Here is a 13813-nt window from a genome sequence, read left to right as displayed (position 1 = left end):
AATCTGTTGTTTGCCCCCCCCCCCCCATATTCTTCTCACCCTGCCTATTTGGCCTGAGTTCTTTTCTGTGGCTAGATCTAACTTATACTCTGCCTGATTTATTTTGGCAATGCGGTTAAAATGGTTTCTTTTTTCCAGAGAAAATGTGTTTTGATTTCTTCTTAGAAGAATAAGCTTTTGTTCTTCAAAGTTAAATAAATCGAATTGCTTTCAGTCTCCAAATGCCACTGCCTTCTCTTCATTGTCACTGGTCTTTTGCTTTTTAAAAATGATACTGTAGTAAGCATTCTATATTGCCTGTTTCCCAAGGATGTGTTCCTTTTTCCATTTTATGATTCTAGCTTATTAAGAAGTCCTTTGATAAATTTACATTACCATTTTAAATTTTTTATTTTTTTAATTAATTTTAAAAAATATTTGGCACATTTTAAAGTTGTATTATCGGGGTTTGGTTTCTTTCTTTCTAACTTTTTTTTTTTTTTTTGGTATTGAGTTGAGTTTCTTACAAGTCCTGGATGTTCACTGCTTGTCAGATACATTTTGCACATATTTTCTAACATTCTGTAGATTGTCTCTTCACTCTACTGATTGTTTACTTTGCTATGAAGACACTTTTATTTGGGAAAGGTTTTTGTTCTTTTTTTTCCCTTCAGTTTGTGGCACTAGGGATCTAATGCAGGGCCTTGTGCATACTAGTCAAGTGCTCTACCACTGAGCCACACTCCCAGCCTTGTCTAACTAATGCTTTTCAGCCTCGGTGTCCTCATTTTTAAAACTATGCATATAGTTTTTAAAATCAATCCTTGGCACAGTTAGTACCTACTAAATATTTATTACTATAAAATCCTCATGTTGTTCTTGGTGGTTCTATCTATTTATGAGTCTGCTTCTCATACATCAACTTTTGGGACTGTGGATCCCTTCTTAACATTAAGCTTGGATTCTCAGGACATCTCAGGGATAGATAATATCTGGCAAATGCCTTAAGAATGTGCACCATTTTTGCATTTGTGTTACAGAGGCCTTAGGTAACTATTCCCCTCTTACAAGAGGTGGAATCAAAAGTAGGAGCAGGACGGATTGGAAAGTTTTGCAGACTTACGTGCTTTGTTTTAAAGACGGGAGTTGGGGAGTGAAGATGTAGCATGGGCTGAAGTTCTCTGCTTGGCTGTGGCTGCTGTGCTGGTGCTCTGCCCGGCTGTGGCTGCTGTGCTGGTGCTCTGCCCTTGGATAAAAGTCTGCTCTTTACCAGAACCTCCTGAGCTTTGGTGGTTGATCAAAAGTGTCTTCTCCTGAGCTTCTGCCGTCCTCTTTTCTTCTTATCCTCCTTCCTTTGAGCTCAGTGACCGTGACTGTCATGGAGCCTCCTTGGGGACCTCCCCTGAGCATTTGCTGCTTTATTTGCACTTCTCTGAATTGCTTTTCATTTTTTAACTGTCCAGGGAAGGAGGTAATGGTGGGAAATGTCAGATACCACTAGCTGGTTTATTTTTTTCTCCTGGCTTTGAACTCGAGATCCTCCTGCTTCAGCCTTCCAAGCCACTGGAATTACAGGCGTGTGCCACCACACCCGACTAGCTCCAGTACCTTTATGGCCATCCTCTGGGAGTTTTGGGAGTTTTGGGTGGACCTAGAAGCATACTTCACTGTTATCAATGAGTTTTTTTTTTTAAGGTTTTTCTTCCACAGCTTTGCTCTAAATATACCAAAACATATATATATATATATACCAACACACACACACACACACACACACACATATATATATATATATATATATATATATATATATATGCAGGATTTAGACAACCTTGGGGACCAGAGATTTTTGTTTTGTTCTATTTGAAACTGTCAACCAAGTTTGCCATCTCCTCTCAGGCAGGGGCCTATTCCAGGCCCTCTCCCTGTTGTTGACCAGAAATTGACCCTCAGTTGATCTGTTCTGCCCTGCTGGCCCTGTCAGCCCTTTTACAAGACTTACAAAAGAGGGTCTGTGACATCTGCTATTTTTATCGTAAAATCTCTACAGCATTGAAGACTCATGGAGGCTTTGGAGGACATAAGACAGAACTGAAAGGGCTCAATGGAAGCAGAAAATGAAATGGTTTCATAGACTGTATTGCTTATAATTAGAAAGAAGCTGAAATTGATAGTTATAATCACGATTTTTATTTTTCTTAATTTGTACCTTGATACTTTCAGCTCTACTAACATAAATAGCTTAAGTGAAAAATAGTGCCTATATTTCATAAGTAACAGGACACAGGATAATACAGCTTTGCAGTGTACGTTCTGGAATCAAACTTCTTATGCTCAAGATCTGGTCTATCTCTTCTTAGCTGTGTAATCTTGGAGAAATTACTAGCTGTCTGATGCATCAGCTTTTCCATCTAAGTGGGGACAATAAAAATATCTCTGCTTCATCAGGATGTTGTTCCTTGGCACTAAATAAGTTCTGAATAGGTAATTGTTAGATGTTATCTGAAAATCTGAAATGCTCTAAAATCTTAAACTTTTGAGAGTCATGGTGCTTAAAAACTCAGATTTTGGACCATTTTAGATGTTGAATTTTCAAATTAGGGATGCTCTACCAGTAAAGTCCATGTAAATATTCTCAAATCTGAAAAATTGAAATTTGAAACATTTGTTCCCAAGAATTCTAGATAAGGGATATTCAACCTGTACTATATTAAGTAAGTTCTATTTAAACACTTAGTAAATAAGAATTATGTTTTTTTCTATTTCTTGACTCTCTTGAGCCTCAGAGAGGCCGGATTAGACATAACCTGTTAAGGTAGTAATAGGATTGGTTTTTCCATTCTCAGATGGAGGATTATTGAAGGCAAATCAGCTGAACTCTAGCCCACAAGCCAAACAGAGAGGCTGTGTCTGACTTGTTTTATTTTCCCTATTTAATAAAGGTAGTACGCCATTGTAACGCCATTCCTCTGTTGCTTAGTGGAGATGTTGTACCAGAGGTATGTTGACACTCCTAGGGAACTGCTGAATTCCATTCAAATAGTTGCCAGTTGAATCCTTTTTTTCTAATACAGTGTCATTTTGATTTCAATTACATTTTACTTGAAATATGGCATTTTGAAACTTACCATCCCAAGGGCTGCTAAATCACAAGTGTTCAGTTATTGTCACTTGGGAAAATTATTAGTAAAGTATATGATACATTTGAATTGCTATGAGTATATAACGCAGTAAAGGGCAATCTTCAGACTTCTCAGTAAGATCTAATCCTGGTGTCAGAAGATTCAAAACTACAAGGAATGAGTGCACAATTTCTCATGGGCATTATTCAATAAAGAAGGCAATATAATTTGCAAGAGTAGTACATTTATATGTTACTTAGAAGAGCTGTTTTCATTTTGAATGGAAAAAAATATCTACCAACATGCATAAAAAGTAGTTTGCCATTGATATTAAAAAGTTAAGATTTTAATTATTAAAACCTCTCCCCAAAATTGGGATTGGAGTATGGCAACTTGTGGAAGATGCAATGGTCAGTAAACATGAAAAATGCCCTACCTAATAATGAAATAAATACAATGAAAATAGAGATCACTGTTTTTCTCTTAACAAAGATGAATGTCAACATCAGCGTGACCTTGTAGCTCACAACCAGAATGAGACCGTGCTGGGAATAAAAGGGAATGCTCTGAGTAAGCACATAAACCAAGACCTCCCAGGGGTAGCTGGTTTACCTTGCCACCCTGGTTAAGAGGTGAAGGGAAATGGATGTCATCATACTGACGCAAGGAGACATCAGTATGGATAGGTGGTGATGTGGAAATGTCAAGAATGTAAATATGTACTCTTTGTCCAAGTGGTTACAAGCACAGATATTCAGGAATGCAAAGATAATGTTCAAAGGTGTTCTTCTCTTCAGCTTTGTATATAGTAGCAGGTAACTGGAAACAACTTAACTATCCATCAATGGGGATTATTAAATGGATTATATATTATTAAGTAACAGCTTTCAAATGTCAAAGATTGAAATAGAGCTATGTGTACAAATACAGAATAAGTGTTATAGATGAGAAAAAGGTATTATAAACTATCCCAGTTTTGTTTAAGACTTGAAACATCTTATTTTTTCTTGGATTGAAGCTGATCATTTAAATTTCTTCCCTACAAGAGTTGAGCTCCTTGAGGGCTTGGCTGTGATTCTCATCTTTTGCCCTGCCTTCAGGTGGCACCCTTTACATAGTTGGCTCTCAGTGACTCTTTAACAGGTGTGATGTGATAATAGGGTGTTCCTCTGGTCATTAAAAGGCCTGTAGGGACTGCGGGCGGGGGTGCGGGTAGCTTAGCAACACAGCATGTTCTAAGCACACCTTGTGAGGCCCTGGGTTTGATCCCCAGCACCCTGCCCCTTCCCCCCCCAAAAAAAAAGAAAGAAAGAAAAGGAAGATCTGGGCAGATTAGCCAAATTCTAGTTCCAATCTGCTTTGAAATAAGTTAAAAATGATTCAGTAATTCAAGAATTTTATAACTCAAATTGAGATGATATTTTTAGTTAACATTTCAGTCCTAAATGGTTCTATGTTTTCTCCCCCATTTCTCTTGTGTGTGTGTGTGTGTATACACAACATATATATGTATGTATGTATATATATATACACATATATGTATATATGTATATTTTTAAGCTTACTATGTAGTGTTATGTTTGCAAAATTTTTGAAGTAACTTAAATTCTTACAGTTATTAATCAGTTGACAAATGTTAGTAATGGGTTTGACCTCATGGCTTAAACCTTTATTTGTGTGTTAGTGTCACCTGGGCACCTTGTAAGAAAGCAAATTCCTGGGCTCTAGCCCCGTGAATTCTGATTTAGTACGTTTGGGGTGTGATCCAAGGAATTTGCAATTTTCATTAATATTTAAGCCAAGTCTAAAGCAAGTTCTGATCATTCTGAGACACTCTGAGGTAAACAGACTGCATAAGGGCTGGGGTGTAGCTCAGTGGTTGAGCCCTTATCTAGAATGGGCAAGGGAGGCCCTGGGTGCTATATCCCCAGCACTATCAAAAAATAAAAAAAGTAAAAAGGTAAAATAGCAAGGTGTGAATATTAATTTATAGGATTTAACACACAATTTATACCAGAGCAAGATTTAAAGCACTATAAACCCCTAAGTACACTCTGATGCATTCCCATTAATCTGCACCTGCCAAGATGCCACCCTGTGTAGGTAGGGCTACTACAGGGTGCTAGTGTCGTGTCTGTGGTAATTGCTATCTGTGGGCATGTGACCACATAGTGTTCAGGAGAACCTAGTACAAGAAAATCTTCTAAGAGTTTTGAGCCTTTAAATTACCAACAGAAATCACAGATTATCAGTAAATGATCACATAGATGTAGCCCCAGGACTTCATTGTGAATTTTGATCTCATAATCATTATAACTCTGTTTCTATAAACAACTTTCCCATTTATTTTATTTAAAAGTGTTCTAGAAAATTATTATTCAAGTTGTGTGTGCCTGTGGCCTGTGCCTTTCAATGTTTTCAGAATTCAGTGTCCTGTAGGTGCACTTTCTTCCTGTCTCTGTCTCTGTCTGTCTCTGTCTGTCTCTGTCTCTGTCTCTCTCTCTCTCTCTCTCTCTCTCTCTCTCTCTCTCTCTTATGGAACCAGAGCTCTAGCATGCTAGATAAGAGCTCTACCACTGAACCCCGTCCTACAGATGCACTTTTGATCTTCTTTGGGATTGGGTGTCTTTTACAGTGTAGGCTTTTGGCATCATTTAACTGTTCCCATGACCATAATGACTTTCCCTGGAAAGGCCCTACCAGTGTTTCTGGCGTCTGCATTTTCCTCCTTTTGCCCTCCTCCCATGTAGGTGGGGAGCAGAGAAGTGAGGGTACCAGATCAGTGATGCCTGGATGTCGCCCTGGTGATCAGATGACAGTGCAGTGTGAGCATGCCCATGTTACCTTCCAGGTCTGACCACCTGGAGCAGACTCCCAGCTTTCCTCTCGGAAGTTGTGTGGTCTTGGACAAGTAATAGAATCTGTAAGCCTCAGTGTTCTCCTGTGAAAATGGGAATTGTCACTGACTCATAGAGTCATTGGAAAGACTGAGTTAAAGAACCTGGAGTACTTAGCCTGCCAGTACCTGTCACTTAGAAAGACTGCAAATGTCAGTGCTGTTGTTATTAATCAGAAAGTGTTTTCATTCCTTAACACCCTGCCCTTTGTGGTCTGGCACACAGTGTCCATTAATTTGCATAGGTTTCTAGTTTCTTGAAACATTTTTCTAATTTTTAAAGGGACCAGATCCTTTTTACTAGAAGGTCATTTTTAACAAGGCACACATAAATCCTAACACTGAAGCTTCTGTGGAAACTAACAATGATAAAACTGTGGCTTCATCTTTACAATTAAGATGATGCAGTGAACAATGAGCTTTAATGAAAAAGATAGTCTTCCTTTGATCAAGATAAGTCTTTGGTAGTGAAAGTCTTAAGTTTTGTCCATCAGTCTTGTTTCAGGAGGGAAGTGGTTATACTTGAGAGTTTTGAATTGTGTTTTCAGTATAAGTAAGTTTTACTAAATTTCTTCCAACTTGAGCACTCTGTGTAAAACTGTAACTACCAAATTTCCCAACACTTTTATTGGTACATAGTGTAAAGAATTACTACAATTTCAAAGTAGGTATTTGTTCATCAGCGAGAATGTATTCACGACTGTGGAATGAAATAAGAAGGAATTTAGCAATGTGAAAATGTACTGTAACACAGCCTGCAATTTTTAGGCACCTCATTACACTATCAGAAATAAGGCCACAGTTAGAAATTTACAAGTCATAGAGCATGTGGTGTCTTCTTTCCCTGTAGATCATCATTATAAGATATTTACCTGAATATTCATAGCATCATGCCACGAAAGTGCTGCTTTTTAGGATTTGTGTGTTTAGAAGGAGAGACCAGAATTGCAAGAATTTTAAAAAGATTGATTTACCTATTTCTGCTTAGTTTCTGATATTAGTAGTAAGGTCTTGAAGCAGCATATATCTTTTAATTATTCTCTCAAAGATATTTTCGCAGCGTAGTCTTAATCAGCTGCAGAAAACAGCTGTTGAAGAAAGCTAATGTGATTGTTTAGAGCAGAGAATTGGATGATGGTCCTAATAGCTACTCTGGGAGTATTCTGAATGCTTTGCCCCATATAATGCATTGTGCATACACCATCTTACATAAAGCCCCCAGCAACCCTACAAGAGCAGGCTACAGGGATGGCACAGGTTTAACAGTTAGAAATGGGAGTCTACTTGAATCCAGGCTTCTAGGCCAGATTCCTCATTGTTAGCCCTTCCTGTGGTCTTACTTGTGGACTCCTTAAGATTGGCTGAATCTGTTACAAAACACTCTCAATTTGAAGTTCTCCTAGGTTGGAGTGAGATCTGTCAGTGCAGTGGAACATTGCACACCAGGCCTGACATCCTGTGCCCTTGACTCAGTTATTTTCCTTGGTACAAAAATATCTAGGTCTAAGAAGCACATAAAGAGGAGACATAAAAATAGTGGAATAACTGTTTTTTAGATAATGGCCTAGTTTAAGTTTTTCTGGAAAATCTTAACATGTTTTGCCTTTTCTTTTTCTTTTTTTCTAGTACCATTTATGTATTTTTTCATTGCTGGCCCTTCTGGCTTTTTCTGTGCTGGATTATTTCTTCTTTATTGACTCCTTCCTAAAAGTAGCCTTTGACTGGACTTTGGTCAGCTTTATAGACCAATGTGTGGCTCAGCCCTGCTAGTAGTGGCAATGCAGTGCAGAGAATGACTTATTTCATTATAATTTAAATTTGATTCATGTCACTTTAAGGAACAGGGTTTCATTTCCTTTTTTAGCTAAGGGGATAACACAGTCTCTTACCTAACTTCTCTCATTTGGGAAATCAATTTTAATTATTAATATCTCTTCCCTTTTTTCTCCTCTCTCATAACCACTGTAAATCATTATGAATGACAGAAAAGGATAATAGGATGATATTAGAGTACATGTCTTGAAAGGTGAGCTGTAAAATAAATAATATGTCCTTAAAGTAAGGCACCTCTACTGATTTTTGTTATTCATATTTCTTCAGACTGTTGCATCTCCGCTTTTGCTTAGTACTTACGAAAGACACAGTTTTGGCAGACCGGAGGATGTTCTGTCCCTTAACCTTGTCTGGCTCACCTGCATGGTGTATGTGTGTGGTTCCTTGTGCACTGGCGGCTTTTATAATTTTAGTCCCATCCTGGGTTAACTCAGTCTTCAAGAAAGCAAAGGGAACAAGACTGTCAGTGATGAGGTATTTGTAAAAAGTCTTTTGGAAAGTAGAAAACTTATAAATATGGGGCTTTATTTGTAATAACAAGGGCAGTTGTTGGAAAGACTTAAAAAATACAACCAGAACCCTCAAGTGCAACGAAGACCTAAGGGATCCGAGCATAGCTCAGTAGTGGAGACTGGTCTGGCGTGTGTGAGCCCTGGTTTCTATCCCCACATGGCAAAAACAGACATATACCCCCAAAGGCAATAAAGACCAAAGATCAAGCATTCCATGATTGTGTTCTCTTTGTCTGATGGAATCCCAGTTGAGCTGCCCTGAGCCCAGTAGAGACCAGGGTTCACTCCATTTGGTGTGGCTTCAGAGACTCCCTACCAGATGCATACAAGGTTCCATGTGAATGAGGATCTTCCTTCTGCACTCATCACCTGAGAGTGTGGTGAAGGAGGTGAAGAACGTGTTCCCCTGGAGAATGAATGATACAGGAACGGCTCACGGGGACAAGGAACCCACCTGCCACCCGAGAAGCATGTGTAAAACAAATTGATGCTCCATGCTGCGGGGGTTCTCATTCTCCATCTTTTGGTTTCGCAGACCTTGAAAATGGGGTTCTTTTTGGAATTGTAGTACTTAATTTCCTTAGACTGGGTTCTAGATACCATGTATAAATGGGTGAAGGACGGAGCATGGGTTACAGATCTTTTGTGTGTTTAAATATTCAGTTATTTGAATTATCAGATCAAGATGTGTTATGTTTACCTCTTGTTAAAGCTTTCCTTCTTTATTTTTTCTTGCAGCAGTGACTTTATTTGAAGAGTTCTAAGAGACTGAAAATTTACAAGATATGAAGTCGCCTAAGGAATATTTTTTATATTTTATACAATTTCTATCATGAAGTCAGCCGGTGTTTGGATACAGCCTCAAAGGGAATATTGTTACTGTGCTAGAAACAGAATTCAGTTTCCTTTGAAACAAGTTTTGGTTTAAAAAGTGTCTTGAAAAAATGTATTACATTTTCAGGGAGGGAAAGAGCTCATTTTTTTAATCTTGTCAGCGGCCCCCAGCCACCATCTGTCCCAGTTGTCTATCCCTGGGCTTGGGGTACACACAGTTTCCCCTTAGGATTATTGTGCGACATACTGTGGAATTAGTCCTGTATTGTCTGAGCTCATGCTCTGTGTATATGTGTGTTTCCCTTTCCATCCCCCCAAAGTTTACCATCCCCTTTTGATACTGATTGCAAGAAAATCTCCAATAATTTCACCTCTAACCTTCCTTGCATTGTCTCAGACATTAGATTTCCTAGCCAGACTGTTACAAACAAAGAAACTTGAGTGACAAAAGGTCCTTGGAAATAATCTAGTCTAGTACTGAGAAATTGATTCTCCAAGAGATGGGGAGTCCAGTGGGACCAGATGCTAGACCTTGGCTTCCTAGTCCAGGAATTCAGCATTAACTCTGCTACCACCTTGCCACTCCCAGGTCACTGTTTTAGTCAGTTTTGTTTTGGTTATTTTCTTCACTGCTGTGATCCAAAGAACTGACAAAAACAATGTTAGAGAAGTAAAAGTTTACTTGGCACTCATGGTTTCAGAGGTCTCAGTCCATAGGCAGCCAGCTCCATTGCTCTGGGCCTGAGATAAGGCAGAGCATCATGGCAGAAACAGTGTGACAGAGAAAAGCAGCTCAGGACATGGCACCAGGAAGCAGAGAAAGAGAGAGCTCTTGCTCACCAGGCACAAAATATAAACACCAAGGCATGCCTCTAGTGACCTAACTCTTTCAGCCACACCCTACCTGCCTGCAAACACCATCTAGTTAATCCGTTCAAGTGGATTTAATGCACTAATTAGGTTAAGGCTCAAAACCCCATCATTTCACCTATACACTTCCTTGTATTGTTTCACACTAGCTTTTGGGGGACACCTCATTTAAACCATAGCAGTCACTTATCTAATGTCAAGAGGGTTTTTTTTTAACTTGAACTAAGCAATTCTCATTTATTTAATCCACTTAATAATGGGGGAAAATAATTTAAAGGCACACACAGACACACTCACAAATCCTTGTTTCAAACCGGGCATGGTGGCACATGCCAGTAATTCCAGAGACCCAGGGGGTGGAGACAGGAGGATCATAAGTTTGAAGCCAGCCTCAGCAACTTAGCAAGACCCTGTCTCAAAATAAAAAATAATGGAGTAAAAAGGGCTGGGGATATGTTTCAGTGGTTAAGTACCTCTGGGTTCAATCCCCAGTAAGAATAAATAAATAAAAATCCTTGTTTTGACCAAACTTGCGGCCAAAACAAAACAACCCACTTGTCATATAAGCTGGACCTGTGCGAAGTTCTGCCTGCATGTCCTTATGTTCCTGCTTCCAATCTCATAACTAATGCTCGGTATTTAAGACTCCTAGTGGCCTGGGAAACACACACACACTCACTCTGTCTCTCTCTCTCCCTTCCTCCCTCCCTCCCTCCCTCCCTCCCTCCCTCTCTCTCTCTCTCTCTCTCTCTCCCCCCCTCCCCCCCCTCCCTCCCTCTCCCTCCAACTTTACATTTTAAGGAGCAACTGAGAACATAGAGGCCAGGTTAGTATTTTTGGTAGATCTGTGATTAGGTGAGGTACATGTCTCTCCCACCTTCCTCTCTCCGTCCACATCAGTGTTGGTGAGCGAGTGCCTTCAGTACTACTTTTATTTCAAAGAGAAAAAGCACATTTCTCATTTGGCTCCCAAAAATTATTTCTGTAAAAATATACTTCCAAGTATTACTGTAAATATACTTAATTGATTCTGTTTCTGGCATTAAACTAAATATTTTTAACCTTGAAAATGATGGTAGATTTAATTTCATGTGAATTCTTACTAACAACTAATAAATGAAATATGTGTGTACATTCATATACATAGGACAGAAGTCATTATGCAAATTCACTGGGTCCATCAAATACTAGTCTACAAATTTTAGGGGTGTGTGTTAATGTAAATAATATATATGGGGTTTAGGCCAATAGATTTACATAAAAATAAAGCATAATATTTTTGCTTTAAAAATATGCCCTCTGAATGGTGAGGGATAAGTGTAAGATATTCTTCAGCTTTAATGATGTTTTAATTTTATTCAAGTTGGAGCACTTTTTTTTATAGCAATACCATAGGCAAGAGAATACTCAGAAATATTTAACATTGTATTTATACCAAGGGTACATTTTAAATATTTTCTAATACTTGAGCAGTTTTTGTCTGACTGGCTTCCAGATATGCCAAAAGTTAAGCATTCAATATTTTCAACACATAAGCTTTTTTCTGGTTTATATTCTCTGATGAGAATTCTTAAGTGTTCCCAAAGCAACCAATGTTTACAGGTCTTGTGTTTTTTCCTCCTTCTCTAGAAGGATTGGGATCCACATTAAACTTACTATCCAAAACACTAATGATGGACAGCTTCTTGGTGTCAAAAATGAGTTGGCCACCACCATGATGTAAACATTTGTAAAGGAAATTTTTTCACTGTTTTGAGTGTCAAATGTATTTTTAACTGTCTGGTTTGTACTTTTGCAACTTTTGTACTACCAAAGCAGAGTTAAAAATAAAAACATTAAACAATGTGTTGTTCTGAATGATCCAATGGTTGGGTACCTTGTACACTGAAGATACAGTCGAGGTAGTGTAATTTATTGAGCTTACTTTTACAGGACCCAATTTTTTAGGTCTTGAAAATTTAAGTGATCATTTGACTGAGGTTCCTTGTTAGATTTTACCTCTTGTTGTACCTCTACCCCCCCCCACACACACATAATTATTTTTTAAATTTGGGTATGCTTTTGGACATAGAGAAGAGTTAAGAAAAGAAATACAGAGTTCATGTATAGCCTTCACTCTGTTACCCTGTATGTTAACGTTGTATATGACCAGACAACAATGATCCGAACTAAGAAATTAGCATTGTTCCAAAGAATTAAACAACACCTTATTTGGCTCTCAACAGTTTTCCCACCAATATTCCTTTTCTATTCCAGGGTCCCCCATTGCATTGCATTGATGGGTCTCAGTCTCCTGCCCCTGTGATTGTCCTCCAGGTTGATCTTGTGTTTCATGATTTTGACTTTGTACTTCCTAGTTCTTTTGTAGAATGCCTGAAACTTAGGTTTTCCAGTTGTTTCTCATAGTTAGATAGAGGTTTTATATTAGAAAAAGGATAACACATGGGTGATATATGCTTCCCATTGTGTCATCTTAAGGGGACATGATAAAGCTGTGTGATGACCTAGTGATGTCCACTTTGATCATGGGGTTGAAGTGGTGTCAGCAAGTGTCACTCTGGTAAAGTTGCCATTTTTTCCCTTGTAATGAATAAATGTTTGTGAGGAGATACTTTGGAATTAGATGCACACTTTATTTGTGCTTAAAATGTCATCTGGTAATTTTACCATCTGTATTAGTTTCCTAGGACTCCCAATAATGACTAAAATCTGGGTGAACTAAAACAACATAGGCTTATTCTTTCACGATTCAGGAGGCTATAGTCTGAAATCCAGTTGTAAGCAGAGTTGAGTCCTAAAGCTCCATGGAGAATCAGGCCCACACCTCCTGCCTAACTTCTGGGGTCAGTGGCGGGTGGTGGCTCTTGGCCTTTCTAAGTTGGCAGCTGCTTTGCCTCATGATCTCTGTCTTCATATGGACTTCTTCCCTGTGTGTGTGTCTCCGTCCTTTCCCCTCCTTATAAGGCCACAAGTCATTGGATTCAGGGCCCACAGTAATCCAATGTGACTCCGTCTTGATTACATTTACAAAGACCCTATTTCCAAATAGGGTCACATTCAAGATGCTGGGAATTCAATGTCAACATGTCTTTTGGGGGATGCAGTTCAACCCGCTCCACACCCACTGGTTATTACTGATAAGAACTCTTTCAGGTTGGGCCTTTGGCCTTTGGTGTGGCTCCATCCTTTCCCCCTTCCTTTCCTTTTCTGTCCCCCTCCCCTATCTTTTATTGCTTTCTGGAGCACCTTGAGATGCTGCAGGCTCACCTCTGTATGCTCCTTGCCCCAGACCTGCAATCAATCACTAATCCAAAGAGCCCTGGTTTCTTAATTTGGAGAATGATGGAGAAATAAAGACGAGGATACTAGTGTGCTTGTTGCTACTGGTATCCCAGTTTGTAGGCCTCCCCTGTGTGTGTGTGTGCACATGCACGTACACACACACTCACACACACACTCCAACCCATGCATGTGAACACACTGCTCTGTTTCTATACCCTAAATAAGAGCCTGGGTCTGATTCCTGACCCCATCTTACTCCATGGGATTCACTTAAACTTTCTGCTTATTTTAAAAATTTTCTTCCTACATAATAATAATATCTCACTCTTATTATCTACAATATTTTTATATAATTTGTTCAACCCTATTTCAAGTAAAAAAAAAAAATTTTTTAGCCTACCACATGTAGTCAAGCCAGTTGAACTTACTTAGGACAGCTCCCTTTTGTCCTTTTGAGAAGTGGTTACGTGTTTCATTGGTAGCAC

At 38.9% G+C, this 13813-nt stretch overlaps 1 protein-coding gene across 1 annotated transcript in view; it reads left to right on the top strand.

Moving 5' to 3' along the window:
• Positions 1-11891, top strand: part of RELL1 (RELT like 1) — a 71227-nt gene extending 59336 nt beyond the window's left edge. Inside the window, exon 7 of the mRNA XM_081303279.1 lies at positions 9081-11891. The gene's annotated coding sequence lies outside the window, so the exon portion shown is untranslated. The remainder of the gene's footprint in view (positions 1-9080) is intronic.
• Positions 11892-13813: the final 1922 nt, after the last annotated feature.

Source organism: Spermophilus citellus, assembly GCF_964194105.1.
Source record: "Spermophilus citellus genome assembly, chromosome: 8".
Lineage (NCBI taxonomy): Eukaryota > Metazoa > Chordata > Mammalia > Rodentia > Sciuridae > Spermophilus > Spermophilus citellus.
The sequence above is the reverse complement of the archived record's forward strand: the minus strand, read 5'-3'. Positions and strand labels throughout refer to the sequence as shown.